Source organism: Anoplopoma fimbria, chromosome 12 (genome assembly GCF_027596085.1).
Source record: "Anoplopoma fimbria isolate UVic2021 breed Golden Eagle Sablefish chromosome 12, Afim_UVic_2022, whole genome shotgun sequence".
Classification (NCBI taxonomy): domain Eukaryota; kingdom Metazoa; phylum Chordata; class Actinopteri; order Perciformes; family Anoplopomatidae; genus Anoplopoma; species Anoplopoma fimbria.
Genome location: NC_072460.1, coordinates 24,784,147 through 24,797,914, shown reverse-complemented (window position 1 = coordinate 24,797,914; position 13,768 = coordinate 24,784,147).

Sequence of the window (13,768 nt, the reverse complement as noted above, 5' to 3'; positions counted from 1 at the left end):
CAAGACAAGAAAGGCAAGTCCTGAGTCAAGTCCTGAGTCAAGTTCCAGGTCTTAAACTTTGATTTACAAGTCATAATGCACTATTAACCAAATGTAATACAATTTGCATCTCCGTTTGTACATTCACTACAAACAAAATGATCTTTGGTATAATTTTTTCAACTTACGCCATGGTTCTCTGCTCCAACTTGGTTGGACTCTGTCGGATTTGTTCAAGCAAAGTGGATTTGGGAAATTAAGTGTTGACTTGCCTGGGTGAATAGCATTAACGTTAGTTGATTTAGGAAATGAAGGAAACTGAATTGATTTGTGGTAATTTTCTAAACAACATACTTTTTCATCTTTGGGCTTTGGGGGATTCTACATAAGAAGAGACTGCTTTAGTGCAGTATAGCTGGTTTCTCAGCCAGGTTTGACATATTTTAATGCAGTATATTTTCTTCAGTAGTTGGAGTTGCCCAGTGGCAGAATGGGCCACAGCCAGAAAGGATTGGCTTGGTAGAGAGTAACGAGTACAGAATCTCCAAATTACAACTATCCCATTTCACTCATGCCATCTGTGTTCTTTTTATGAGTTGAGAACATCTGACCTCTTGAATGAGTCATTATATATCTTCCAACAGTGTTCTCTAAAAAAATATAACAAATTTGAAGAGATTGTTAACTGGATTGGTGCTCATACACATGTTGCATTGTACACACAGATAATGATTCTTTGGAAAAAGAACCCGGTGTACTCTGTTCAGAGCAGATTAGATTTATCTAATTTAGAAGCTCTGCAAAGAATGTCCGCTCATTGTTATGAAATTAAATTTAGTATATCAGATGTATTTCTCCGGTGGCCCCTCCTGAGAATAGTGGTTTTAAAGTAAATCTCATGATCATTCCTCTGTCTTAATCTCTACATTAACTGAAAGTACTGTTGGTTTACAGGTTAAACTGTATCCCCATCTACCAACATAGTTTATCAAACGCCGCTTTTAAACGATCATAATAATCTCAAACTGCTGAGCCCTGCGACAGCACTGGAAGTATGGAAATTTATATGATTTATGGGTCAGTCATGTGAAGTATGAGCTCAAATATGCCAGCAAGCTCTGCCAAATGTGGTTGCAAAATAAAAAAAAAGTAAAATTACACTGGATTTGTAATCAATGCTGGCACTCTGCATGCACCAACACACACACGCACAGGCTTCATTCTCCCTCCTGTGGGTACGATAGCCTGCATCCAGTCCACATCTGCTTTGCATCATAGCCAGACCACCACCACCACCACCACCCAACCCAGATCTATCATGAGACACACACACACACACACACACACACACACACACACACACACACACACACACACACACACACACACACACACACACATACACACACATCTCCACCTCACTCATTCTTAATACCTCATCATGCACGGCCTTTTCAGAGCAAAACACAGAAGCACAATGTTGTTCTTCATCAAGCAAGCTTACTTCACATTAATCCTCCGCGCTCAAACAGCATCTCTACCTGCCGTTTGAATACGTCAGCGTAGCGACACACATGTTAATCATGTCTGCATGTGACCGTGCATGCAAACACTTAGTACTTTAATTGCCTTAGTCTTTGTGTTTTATTGTAAAATGCTGCAGAGCTGGTTGGGGTAAGGGGGGGGTGTCAGCGGTCTGCAGAAAATATGAGGTGTGTTGAGATGAACACGCACTCACAATGAGCCCCTTGTTTTCACTCGGCAATGTGTTCTCAGTTGCAAAGCAATTAAAGACTAGTTTACTGGGCAGGACTGCTCTTTTTTCTCAGCCGGTGACGCAACCCCTCGAGGTTCACCCAGCTGAAGAAGGCTGAGTGACGGCCATTCACACACACATACAGGCACTGGTAAAGCACTTGCACGGGCACATGTGTGTGAGAGAGAGAGACATTAAACACACATGGACTCATGCATGTACGTGCACAAACCATGCACACATCATTTAAGCTTAGCCAGTATTGCCAGAAGGTAAACAGTCTGCGTTAATTGCAGCACAAGGCTCACACTGTGTGAGTCTGCAGGAGGCTCTGACTTCACCCTCCTCACAGTGACGATAAATCCAGATGAGTGACGGGAACGTTGCAGTGAAGTCACAGTCATTGATGTGTTGACCCGACACAGATTTACTGAACACAGACCCCTGTGTTAACCTCTCGTTTGTGCAGCAGCTTTTATAAATGCGAGGGTGGAGTTGTTCACGTTGGTGATGTCAACATCCACCTGCTCAGAGTTTTTTTGTAGATAAAGAAAAATGGATTGCTCTTACCAACTTCTCCCCCACTTCCACTACAATGTTTCTTGAATAAACTCTTTGTTCGTATTATTTCTTTCATTATACTTTGCCCTGTGATGAAAACTACGACGGCATTTTAGGTCCATTGTAGGTAAAAAGTTAAAGTTAAAGTTGTAAATGTATGAGGAAAAATCTGATATTCTCTGAGATTAAAGGGGCTAAACTTTGCAGGATTATAAAGCCATGAGTGGGTATTTTGCTAAGGAACCACATCGCTTTGCTTTCCAAGGTTGGATCAACCACATCACAACACAGATGCCACCGTTAAACACTGAGGTAACGTGAGCCACAGAGTGCAAAATATATTATAGATATTATTATGTAGTGACTCTTCATCCATCCTGGGCTTTGTTTCGGTATTTCAGACGTCCCTTTTCCCATAAACTCAGAATAGTCTGTGGTTCAACAAAAGCAGTTATGTTATGTGTCTTTTCTGTGTTGTTTCCCTTCACACTGACACAGTGACAGTTGGTCAGTGTGTAACTATGGTAACACAGTGTGGATTTCATCGAGCCGTATTCACTGAATCCAGCAAGCCACACGTCGGCTGGTTTACTACAGCTGTATGAACCGAAAATAAACAATTTTACTGTGATTTAATTGCAATAAATGTACAAAAACGGACCCCGAAATAACAACATAATAATGGTTGTTTGTAAAAAGTCAGAATTCATGTTTTTGTTAGTTCTCTCTGCAAGACGACAAGGAAATCACTTTTAAAATGCATGTTTTCTGAACGGAGCTCGGATGGCTTGGTGCTTGACTTTGCTTACGTGACAGAATGACAGTAGGAGAATCTCAACGCTGATTGGCTTGTAAACTACATGTAAACTAAACGCGCGAAAAAATTTGCTTCGCTTTTGGTGTGAACACGCCATTAGGAGTAACGTCTTCTCAACGGTTGTTTTTTAGTGTTAGCTGTGCTGAAATAAAAGACCCACGGCTTTGTGTAGCAAAATATATAAGTTAATTGTCTCTACTTTCCTTTAACTTTTACAATATTAATATTTATTTAGGTTCCTAAGAGAATACCGAAAGAACATGAATGAAAACGTGTTTATGTATCTTTTAGGACCTTTGCCTCATTCAGTGTCCGTTCCTCCATAATAACACGACTTTAGGAGCAACCAAATTCAGATGGCTGGTTTTCACTCATAAATTGATAGCTTTATAATATCGCAAATTCGTGATTCTTTTTCTCTCACAAATTTGCTACTTTAACTCTGTATATGTACAACTTTTAACTTGGAAATTGAGAGTTTTTTGGGGGGAATATTAATCCCCTCCCCCGGCTCTGTAATTATTTTATCCCTCTTATATGTCTTTGTAGAAAACGGTTCTAGTGTTTTCCTTTTTTCATATAGTTATAATACAGTAATGTGTGCCCTCAAGTAATGATTGCTTATTGATAAATTTAGCTAAATATGCAAGCTGATGTGCTGACTGAGGGATTTGGGTGTATCATTTCAGCAAAATATTAATTAATTAGTTAGCGGGGATCATTTTTGAACCCTATGCTTAAACAAGAAAAGGTTAAACAGCGCTCACGGTTACAACAAAAGCAAATCTTTGGGTATATAGTGGGGCTAAATATTATTGTTTCTCAGTCGCCCCAGTATCCACGGCTCAGACTGGTATGTTGTTTACGAGGTCAGGTGTTTTTTTTTCTCCCACAGAGTCGAACACACCGGGCCGATGTTTCTTATGATAGCACCGGAGGGGTGTGTGAACGGGCATAACTTTCTCCATATGCGTAAGACGTGGTCTTTACCTTTGCTTTTTTTCCCCCACTCTCTCTTTAAGCCCTCCAAAAGCAAAATAGACACACATGAGGGGGAAAGATTATTGGTATTTGGAGAGACTTGAAGTGAAGGTCTACAGTATTTGGTCCACTTGGGTTCAGCGGGTTTAGGATCTTTGCCGTGGCTTAAGTGGGTGACGAAGTGTTGGTCATAATTAATCTTCATAGTATGGTATGAGAAGTAGAACAAAAGCTCAGAACTGTTCTCTCACATTACTTAAGATTGGGTTATCACATTATATATGAAATAAATCAATCTAATAAATAGCCTTTGGTTATTTCCGTCAGTTATCCTTTTTTCTTATCAGTGGTCGAGGCCTGAGAACACAATAGCAGCCTTGTGCTCTCATGTTTGTTCTCTTTCCTGTGGCTTGTGGTGAAAACAACAGGAATGAGCCAATCACTCTCACAACTTTGTCTGGTGTGTGTGTGAAGAAATGTGTGTTTGTGTGCACGCCCTCATTTGTACAAATTGAAGTGTGTGTGTTTTTTCCCACACACACACACACACACACACACTGGTAGGGGGTTGTTAATGGTTCACGTGGGGTGAACACTTTAAAGGGTCATAAACTCACAATACTAAAGCCATCGTTGGCTTTCCTTGCCCATATCCTGGAATATCAGTCATCTGTCGAGGATAACTTAACTGCAGCCAGCAGAACGAGGCCAAATGTTTAATCCCACCCACCGTTATTTCACTGTGATGGTGTACGTCACTTCAACATTTACCTGGACTTTACTGATTTTAAATAATTGCTAATATAGCTGCGACCCTTTAAATTAGCCTGTGAATCGCTTTTGCACGTAAACTTAAATTCAAAGTTTATAAGTAGTTTTATATTTAAGTTTTAAAGAGTTTCGACTGTATTTTGTCTCCAAAACAGTCCCTTATCTAAACATGATCTTAACAATAGACAGCATGCTAGCAATAAGCACTATGGCTATTAGCACTACAGTGATTAGCATAAGCGATTCACAGGTTAATTGAAAGGGTAACTGCTATCATTAACAGTTATTTAAAGTAAGTAAAGTCCAACTAAATGTTAGAGTAACATAGACCAAGCACAGCAGTTCATGAGGGGTTCTTTTTTATTTTATCCAGAAAATTTGCCCAAATTTGGCAGTTAAACCGATCAAATCACCCTGGATTTAAATACACGATGCAACCTGATTGTAATCTCTCTCTCTGCAGCATCCTTCAGATGCCTCCCGACTCCCATGCCCCTTCCTAATCACTCCATCATAATGGAGGAATTTAATTCATGAGGCCGACCAGCTCGGTTCTCCAGCTGCAGCTTGGCTCCATTTCTAAGCAGATTCTATAGTGTGTTAACTGTGATCGGTGCCAGGGTCACCGCCCTCTGAAACACCCGACACGGTGCGATACAATGAGACCACGCACCAGGCTGGTGCCAACCGGTCTCTCCTCGCCCGTCTCCGTAAACAAAAAAAAAGGCTTCGACTGAAAAGCCCTTTGGAGTGTCATAAACAACACAACTAAACACCCAGCCACTTCCTATCAGTCTCCCAGAACAGACAGAGGGCTAAACAGTTATTGATAAATGGTTTCTCTATGCAGAGTGAGAGAAATTGAAAACAGAAATACCTAAAGAGCAGATATTAAATTACACATAACTGAATGCCATGTGTCAGTATATTGCACAGACAGTAAGTAATGAAGTGAGGTCAAATCAAACATGTGAAAAGACAATGAGCCTCACATAGTTAAAATTCATCTTCAAGTTCACAGCAGTCATAATACGGGCTCCGTGAGGCTGCACTCACAGAGCTGATGTAGCTAAATACGAGTATAAACCACAACAAGGCTGTAGAGGCGGACTAGTGGGCATAATGACGTTTAGTAGTCTCTCTTGTCAGCAACCGCCTTTACTAAGACACTTAAAAGCTTCTAAATTCTGATTCTGATTCAAATTTACTGAAAAAGTTTGTATCACAAAAAGTTAAAATCCCTTAAGCTTGTGTTCACCACAGACCTTATTTCAGGCATCTAACCAAAACACATTAAAAAAACTAATTGACTTTGAGACGAGTGATCTGGAAAGTGCAAAAATGCTGACACTCTGAGCACAAAGTCCAACTGAGGATGATGCTGGTAGAGTGACTTAAAGTGAGTCAAGTAAACAAAAAGCAACAAAATAAATTCCTGATGAAATAAATACCATCATAAAGCTGTTCAGACCGTCATTTGCTGCAAAAGGAATTCCAGAAATGTGTTTGTGGCAATCCTCTCAAACCAGTGTCCATGATTTAAGCTGTGTCAAGCTATTTTTATTGATGCAGCCTTAAATCAAAGTTGCAATGTCAAAGGGCTTCACAACAGCCACATTATGAAACAATGAATAAAACAAAAACCCCCTTCGACTGAGAGCCCCGATGAAGAACAAAGATGAACACAGAGGAAAGCCTCATTAAGGAAGAAAACAATGTGAAGACTGCAAACTCCAGCAACATCAACGGCTAACGTGAAACATAGATTTATGTAGTTTAATGCTGGGTTTTTTTACGTTGGTATGTTTTAGTTTTGGCCACTATATATTGCAAATTATGAGTTTAAAAATGAAATAGTCACCATGGCGTCACCCATTGGTTTGTTGACTGCCTTTTTGAAGCCTTGAGTTCTGTATTTTGGCTATTACCATCTTGGTTTTGTCTGTCGCCATCTTGTTTTTTTGCAACCAGCCGTGACATGATAAGTTGGAGCTAAGAATAAAACAAACGCTGAATAAAACATTTTTAGATGATTAAAATGTTAAAATTTACTTTCATGAAGTAAAAACACACTGTGAAAGGTTTAAAGTTGTAAGATGAAAACATGGACAACTCCCAGAGTGGACAAAGCTCTGGTGTCGACCTGTCAATCACAGTAGCCCCGCCCTAAAGCATACCCTGCTTTATGGTCTGTTTGACTCTAAATGGAGCATCATTTACTAAATGAACATCATGCTGTATTGAAGAAGACTTGAAACTAGAGATTGAGACCATAAACTCATGTTTACAATGTTTACTGAGGGAATAAATCAAGAGAGAAGTAGAGTCATTTTCTCATAGACTTCTATACAACCAGAGGAGTCGCCCCCTGATGGACAGCAGAGAGAATGCAGCTTTAAGGCTCTTGAGCTTTGGCTTCACTCTTCAGAACTAGAGGTTGTAACTTGGGTTTAGATGAGCTTTAATTAAACTAAAAAAGCAAAAAAAACGCACAAACAATGATAGTCGGGAACTAAAAACAGGTTGTTGCTCAAAGAAATAGACATTTTCACGTAATTTCATGCTCTGGTCATTTAAAAAAAGCTCCATTTAAGATGTTGTGCTCCTTTTGGGAACTCTCACGAGTGAATTTGTTACTTCCACATTCAGACGCAAAGGGAGCACTGAGGATACGTGTCCATAGAGCACAGCAGTCCTGCCTCTCTGCCTGTGTGGTGGTGAGTTCATGATTTATTATCACAATTGACAGCGAAGAAGAAAGAGGAGAGTTTGGCAGGAGCTGAAGGCCGAGAGGGACGATTTACCGTGCTGTGATCTAAGACCACGATGAAGGCTTTTATCACTCTGGTGGAATTGGCATCACTGCTTGTAATCTGTTTTCTCTTTTTTTTTTGGTCCTTCACCACTGACGCAGCACTCACAGAACACACACATACAAACGTTTAGAGCAAAATAAAACAGCCTGCTGTCAGTGACATTTATGAGTTACATAAGAGATAAGATAAGATAAGATAATCATAAGGGACAGCAGCATTTTTTTTGAGCATTCAAAGGAAAAGTGGAATGTATTTATTTCTGTTGATGTCTCAGTAGAATCCTCATCAAGTAAGTAGAAAATGAGTGCAATAACTACGAAACTTCAGTGCCTATCTGTTATTCAACTCAAAGTTACAACAAGGAACTTTTATTTTGTGTTTCTAGCACCAGAGTCCCTTTAGAAAACCTCAAATTTTACTGCAGCAGGGTCTGACAGTCTGCCGCTTAGTACTGGTTCTCCCGTGCTCCCCTTCCCTCAAGTGGGCCCAGAAATACGCCATGGGTCTCCAGCAACGTGGTGTCGATGTTGGCTCCCAGTGGGGACCGGAGGAGCAGAGAGGAGAAGATATGCTCCTGGAGGAGGAGGAGGAGGAGGAGGAGGAGACGCTGCTGCTGCTGGGAGCTGAGCTCTCCTCCTCCCTCCGGAGCTCCGACTGCATGTTGAAGGATGCGGTGAATCCGGTTCTGGGTCTGTCCAGGGTGGATTGGTCTCTGCTGGATCTGGGTGGGACTAGTCTCTGCTGGAGTCTGAGCTGAAGGAGTTTCTGGTGAACCTGCATGATTTCATCTGGTTTCTCCAGAATCCGACCCGGTGGCGCCGATGACGAGCTCTAAGAATAACTTTATAGAAACAGAGGATCTTCTCTCTGATGGTCTCGTTTACTGATGGAGGTCTATAGAGGATCAGGACTAAACTGAGACTGATTCAGAACCAGTTAAAAGTTCCTCACAATGAATTACGACGTAAATACAATAGCCTCATGTCTCTGAGTGTAAGCTCTGCATTTTTTCCTCACTAATTTCCTGTGTGCGGAGAAAGTGAGACTCATCTGGGCTGCAGCATCAAGATGTAGATGCCAAGAACCCCCCCAGGGCCACATACCTTAAGGGAGCAGAGACAGCACAGAGGAGACGAAGGAGAGGCATCAAACACACCGCCCTGCAGCTCAAACGCCGCGCCCCGACCGAGGCTCCCCGACAGAATTTGAGGAGGAATCAGCAGCTCTGATCTTTTGTTGTCTCCGTGAACAGAGATCATGTGTCTCCTTCTTATTTCTCTGGACACTAAGAGGCTTAACTTCATGCAACACTTACAGTAAACTGGGAAATAAGGTGAACAAATGGATGGATAATAGACGCATGGAGCAATAAATCTTTCCACGACTCCACAACGGCTGCACTTTTCAGTTTCAGACGGATAATTCAAGAACACACGTGTCACATACACACACCATAAACGGGTTGGGTGTGTGGTTTTTTATTTGAATGCATGCATGTGTCTGTTGAATGATTGTCATTTTACAAGTCATCTGCGTATGTCTGCACCTACTATAACTCTGACTGCACATTGACCTAATTCAGTACAGAATCATAAGTCAAATGGAATAAAGTCTTTCTCATATTATTATTTACACTTGTTTTTCCTGGTTTAAGTCAAAATGTCTGCTGCGAAAAAAGGTCTTTCGGAGTTAAGTGGTGATATTAGGTCACTTATAAGACTACTGAAGGCTGCTTATAAAGAACTAGTTCAGCAAGCACTTTGGCTGAAACCATAGACTTTATATAAGAGGTGGTTGTAGTCATCTTAACGTCACCCATTGATTAGCGGACTACATTTTTGAAGCCCAAGATTCAGCATTTTGGTTGTGGCCATTTTGTTTTTTTGGCAACCACTGACCTGAAGTTACCTTATATGGACTGCTGGGAAGTGACCATGTGGTAGCAACCTGTCAATCACAGTAAGCTTGCTTTGCTGAAGTGCCTTAATGCTGCATTCTCTCTCCTGTCCATCAGGGGGCGACTCCTCTGGTTGTATAGAAGTCTATGAGAAAATGACTCTACTTCTCTCTTGATTTATTCCCTCAGTAAACATTGTAAACATGAGTTTATGGTCTCAATCTCTAGTTTCAAGTCTTCTTCAATACAGCATGATGTTCATTTAGTAAATGATGCTCCATTTAGAGTCAAACAGACCATAAAGCAGGGTATGCTTTAGGGCGGGGCTACACAGTGATTGACATGTCGCTGCCACCCTATCTGGGAGTTGTCCATGTTTTTGTCTTTGAATCAGAAATACCCCGGGTGTAATTTGGTTACATTTACATTACAGAAATGTGATATTCATTTATTTTCTCTGGACAATATGACAATATTTGAGAACCTAAACTGATAAAGTAATACTGTAGGCCCTTTCAAAATAAATGAAAAATAAAGAAGAAGTGAATCTCTGCATTTTCTTTGTAATACCCATTGTACCAAAGTAGACAGGACCATGAATTCCGTGTATGGTTAAACCCCTAAATTGAGTTAACATGTTCTGATTTATCGCCTCTCTACTCACAGTCACAAATACACACTCTCTCCCCACACACCTGACCGAAGTATCCCAGTTCCTTTAATGGTTCACACGTGCCTCAGACTGTATTGGCACTTGGTGCGGTCACTCTCCACTCCCTGGGGGAGAGATCTAGTAAAAAAAAACAAAAAACGGCTTCTATAAATACAGCCGACTGTTTTCTCTGGAGCCAGTAAATCTTTCGAGAGACGGATTGTTCTCCATTGTGGCATCTGGCGTCATTTGTCACATATGTGGTGGTGAGCAATTAGGTAAAAAAGCAAACCAGGAAACCCAGCAGAGAGCCGCAGCGGCTGGTGCCAGCAGCCACTGGAATGTTAAAACCTCACCACAAAAGAGACCAGGATGAAGAGACTCCAGCGGGGTGCAAGGGAAAGTGATTTATTTTTTCTTTAAAAACAAAAGTATCGGCTCACGGAAATGGCATCATTGTTTTTCAAGTGAATGATGTGGCTTAAGTTGCAGCATTCTTGTTTATGTCCACCACAGGCTAACAAGCTTTTCAGCCTGAGCATAGATTGCAATCAGAGTCCTTAGCTCTCCTAATCTGGGGATGTTAACCTTAAATCTGCACTTTCAAACAAACAGAGAGCTACGGTGGGATTACAGGCAGCCATACACAAACCTCTGCACAAACACATATACCACCACTACTACACTGACAGCATGAATCATAGACTTTTAATAGCTGACAAGATACGATAAGAATGGCTAATGTATGGTGTCATTGTGCAGCTTTTCCTGACTCTGGTACTTGCAGATTAATTTATTTCCGTCCTTTTATTCAAACAGCACAAACCGAGCACTAAAATATAGCTTCCTGTGTCCCGCCCGATCACTTCCTGGTGCCAGTCACTGTGCTGCGACAGAAATGGCCACATTTCCAGATTTATGAAGAGTCTACGTTCTATAAATACTGACGTACTGGGAGGAGGATTAATCTCTAGTTATGTGATTTTGATTACAGCGTTCAGGACAGATATTCCCGCTCTGGCTCCAAACACTCCCCAGCTCTTCCTCTACCTAAAAGCCAATGGAAGTCTAATTTGCTGCATCTGTTTCCTGTCATAATTTAACCACAATTAGGAGGTTTCGCAGCGCGGGCTGGGTTAGGCGGGGGGGTCAAACAGCAGAGCTACCGTCCGAAACAGAAACACCATTAGACGCACTAATGACTGTAGACAGAACACGGACACGAGGCAGGCCTGCAGCCTGTAAAGCAAACGTTCTCCAGGAATGTTAATAGAAACGTCTGCAGTCTAACGTTCGGTAGAATTAAGTGTGATACAAGGCTCGACTTAAAAAAAACACTCTGCGATTCCATCTGGTGCAAGTATAAACGATCACCTGCACCTTTCACCGGTCCTCCACCTTCTCTTTCATCAGAGCAGCCCTCCTATTTTTTTTTCTGGACTTCCTGATCTGGCGGCTTCAAAGTCGTGGCCTGGTGCTGCAGAACGCACCTGTGCCAATAAACATAATGGAATAACATCAGCGCATATGCATGCAGGCTCACACACACGGATATAAACCCCACTCTGGGTTGACATAGTGGGCCAAAAAGTGTGTTTTCTTTATGTTCAAAGCGGGAAAAATTTGATTATTCTGTTTTTTTTTTTTTTGTCTGATAAGCAGCTTGTTCCTTTAAAACAGAGGAACTAGCTTTCCATATGGATGCACAAGCTGCCTCCGTCTAGACGAGAATCAAAGCCCGAGTGTGTGAGAGCGGTGACAACCCAAGTGGGAACCATTGAGGTCTGAATTGGTGGAGAAAGAGAGGGGCTTCAGATTCAGATTCTTTCTAATACCAGGCTGCTCTTTTTACACCAAAAACAAAATAGCAACGAAATGCTCTCCTAATGGGGCTTTGACCTTCCCAGTGGGAAAAGTGCTTCTGAATGCACACAGTCAGAATGGGGAGGTTTGAGTGTGTATGAGACTGAGCGTAGACCAGGATCAGTGATGCACGTCGAGCCATCAGACCCAAACCCGTCAACCCGTCAACCCTTCCACTGCTCAGTCCCTTTGCCCTCCTGAGCCTCTCATCCCCCCCCCCCCTCCATCATCTCTGTCTATGGCATTCTTTCACCTTCCAACCCCGCTCTTTGCCTCTTTTTCTATACGTCTTTCATTCATGCCTTCCCTTCCTCCTCCTCCTCCTCCTCCTCCTCCTCCTCTCTGGAGTCGTGCGGTAAAGAGAGGGGGCAGATTTCAGTTCATTGATGGTGGAATGCCATTCACAGCCTCTTCCTCGAGTTCAAGGGTTGAGTGCGGAATCTTTCTCTCTTCAAAACGCCAAAGGATATCAGGGTGTAAGAATCACCAGAAGCCCCACGACACGATTATCACGATACGTATGTCATGATACGATCTGATTGCGTTTTTAATTCTTTTTACAATATGCTGAGTATTGCGATTTATTACCTTTTTTTCATGTTCAAATTATTCAGTCTGTCAACATCTGTTTCATCCAAAGGCTGTACATTAGAAGTGGACGTAGTCATCGTAACATAACCCATTGGTTTGTTGACTGCCGTTATGTAGCCTCGAGTTCAGCGATTTCGCCGTCGCCATCTTGGATTATAGGCGGTAGCCATGTTGGTTTTTTTGCAGCCAATTAACAGAAGTTACCATATTTGGAATGAAGAGGAGGGACGTAGAGACCCCGTACAGATCTGGAAGAGAGAGCTACTTGACAATCACAGTAGCCCCACCCTAAAGCATCCCCTGCTTTATGGTCTGTTTGACTCTAAATGGAGCATCATTTACTAAATGAACATCATGCTGTATTGAAGAAGACTTGAAACTAGAGATTGAGACCATAAACTCATGTTTACAATGTTTACTGAGGGAATAAATCAAGAGAGAAGTAGAGTCATTTTCTCATAGACTTCTATACAACCAGAGGAGTCGCCCCCTGATGGACACTAGAGAGAATGCAGCTTTAAGATCGGGTTCACTCGGCAGAACCGGAGGTTGCCGTCTGTTTTTTATCTAATAAGAAACTCGGTTCATCTCACTTCAACCCTTGTCATTGCTGCAAAATGGGTTTGTCAGTCGTGCGGACAGACTGAAAAGGTCTGAAACAGCAATCTAAACAGTTTAATGGAGCATTGATATCCCCCCCCCCCTAAAAGATACGTAGCCTTGCCATAAGTTTGCACACATCCTTCACCAGAGAAAAGTCAAATATGTCCTATGTCTGCACTTCAAATGTTCATATCCTCTTGTTAAAAGACTTCAGCACTGACCTTTGACCCCTTTCCATAAGACAGAAGCCGCAGCAGCAAGTTCAAAGGGTTACAGGACATATCTGAGGCATTCGTGGCATCACCAATATATTAGGGATTACTTTTTGTGTGTGTCTACTGAAAGCACGTTCATGCACACATTCATACTAATATTAGTGTGCTGGCATTTCTTTTCTCTGAGTGATGCTTACACTCAGAGCTCCTGAGGAACAAAAAAAAAGGAACATAATGGACCTAAATTAGACAAAGCACAATGCAGC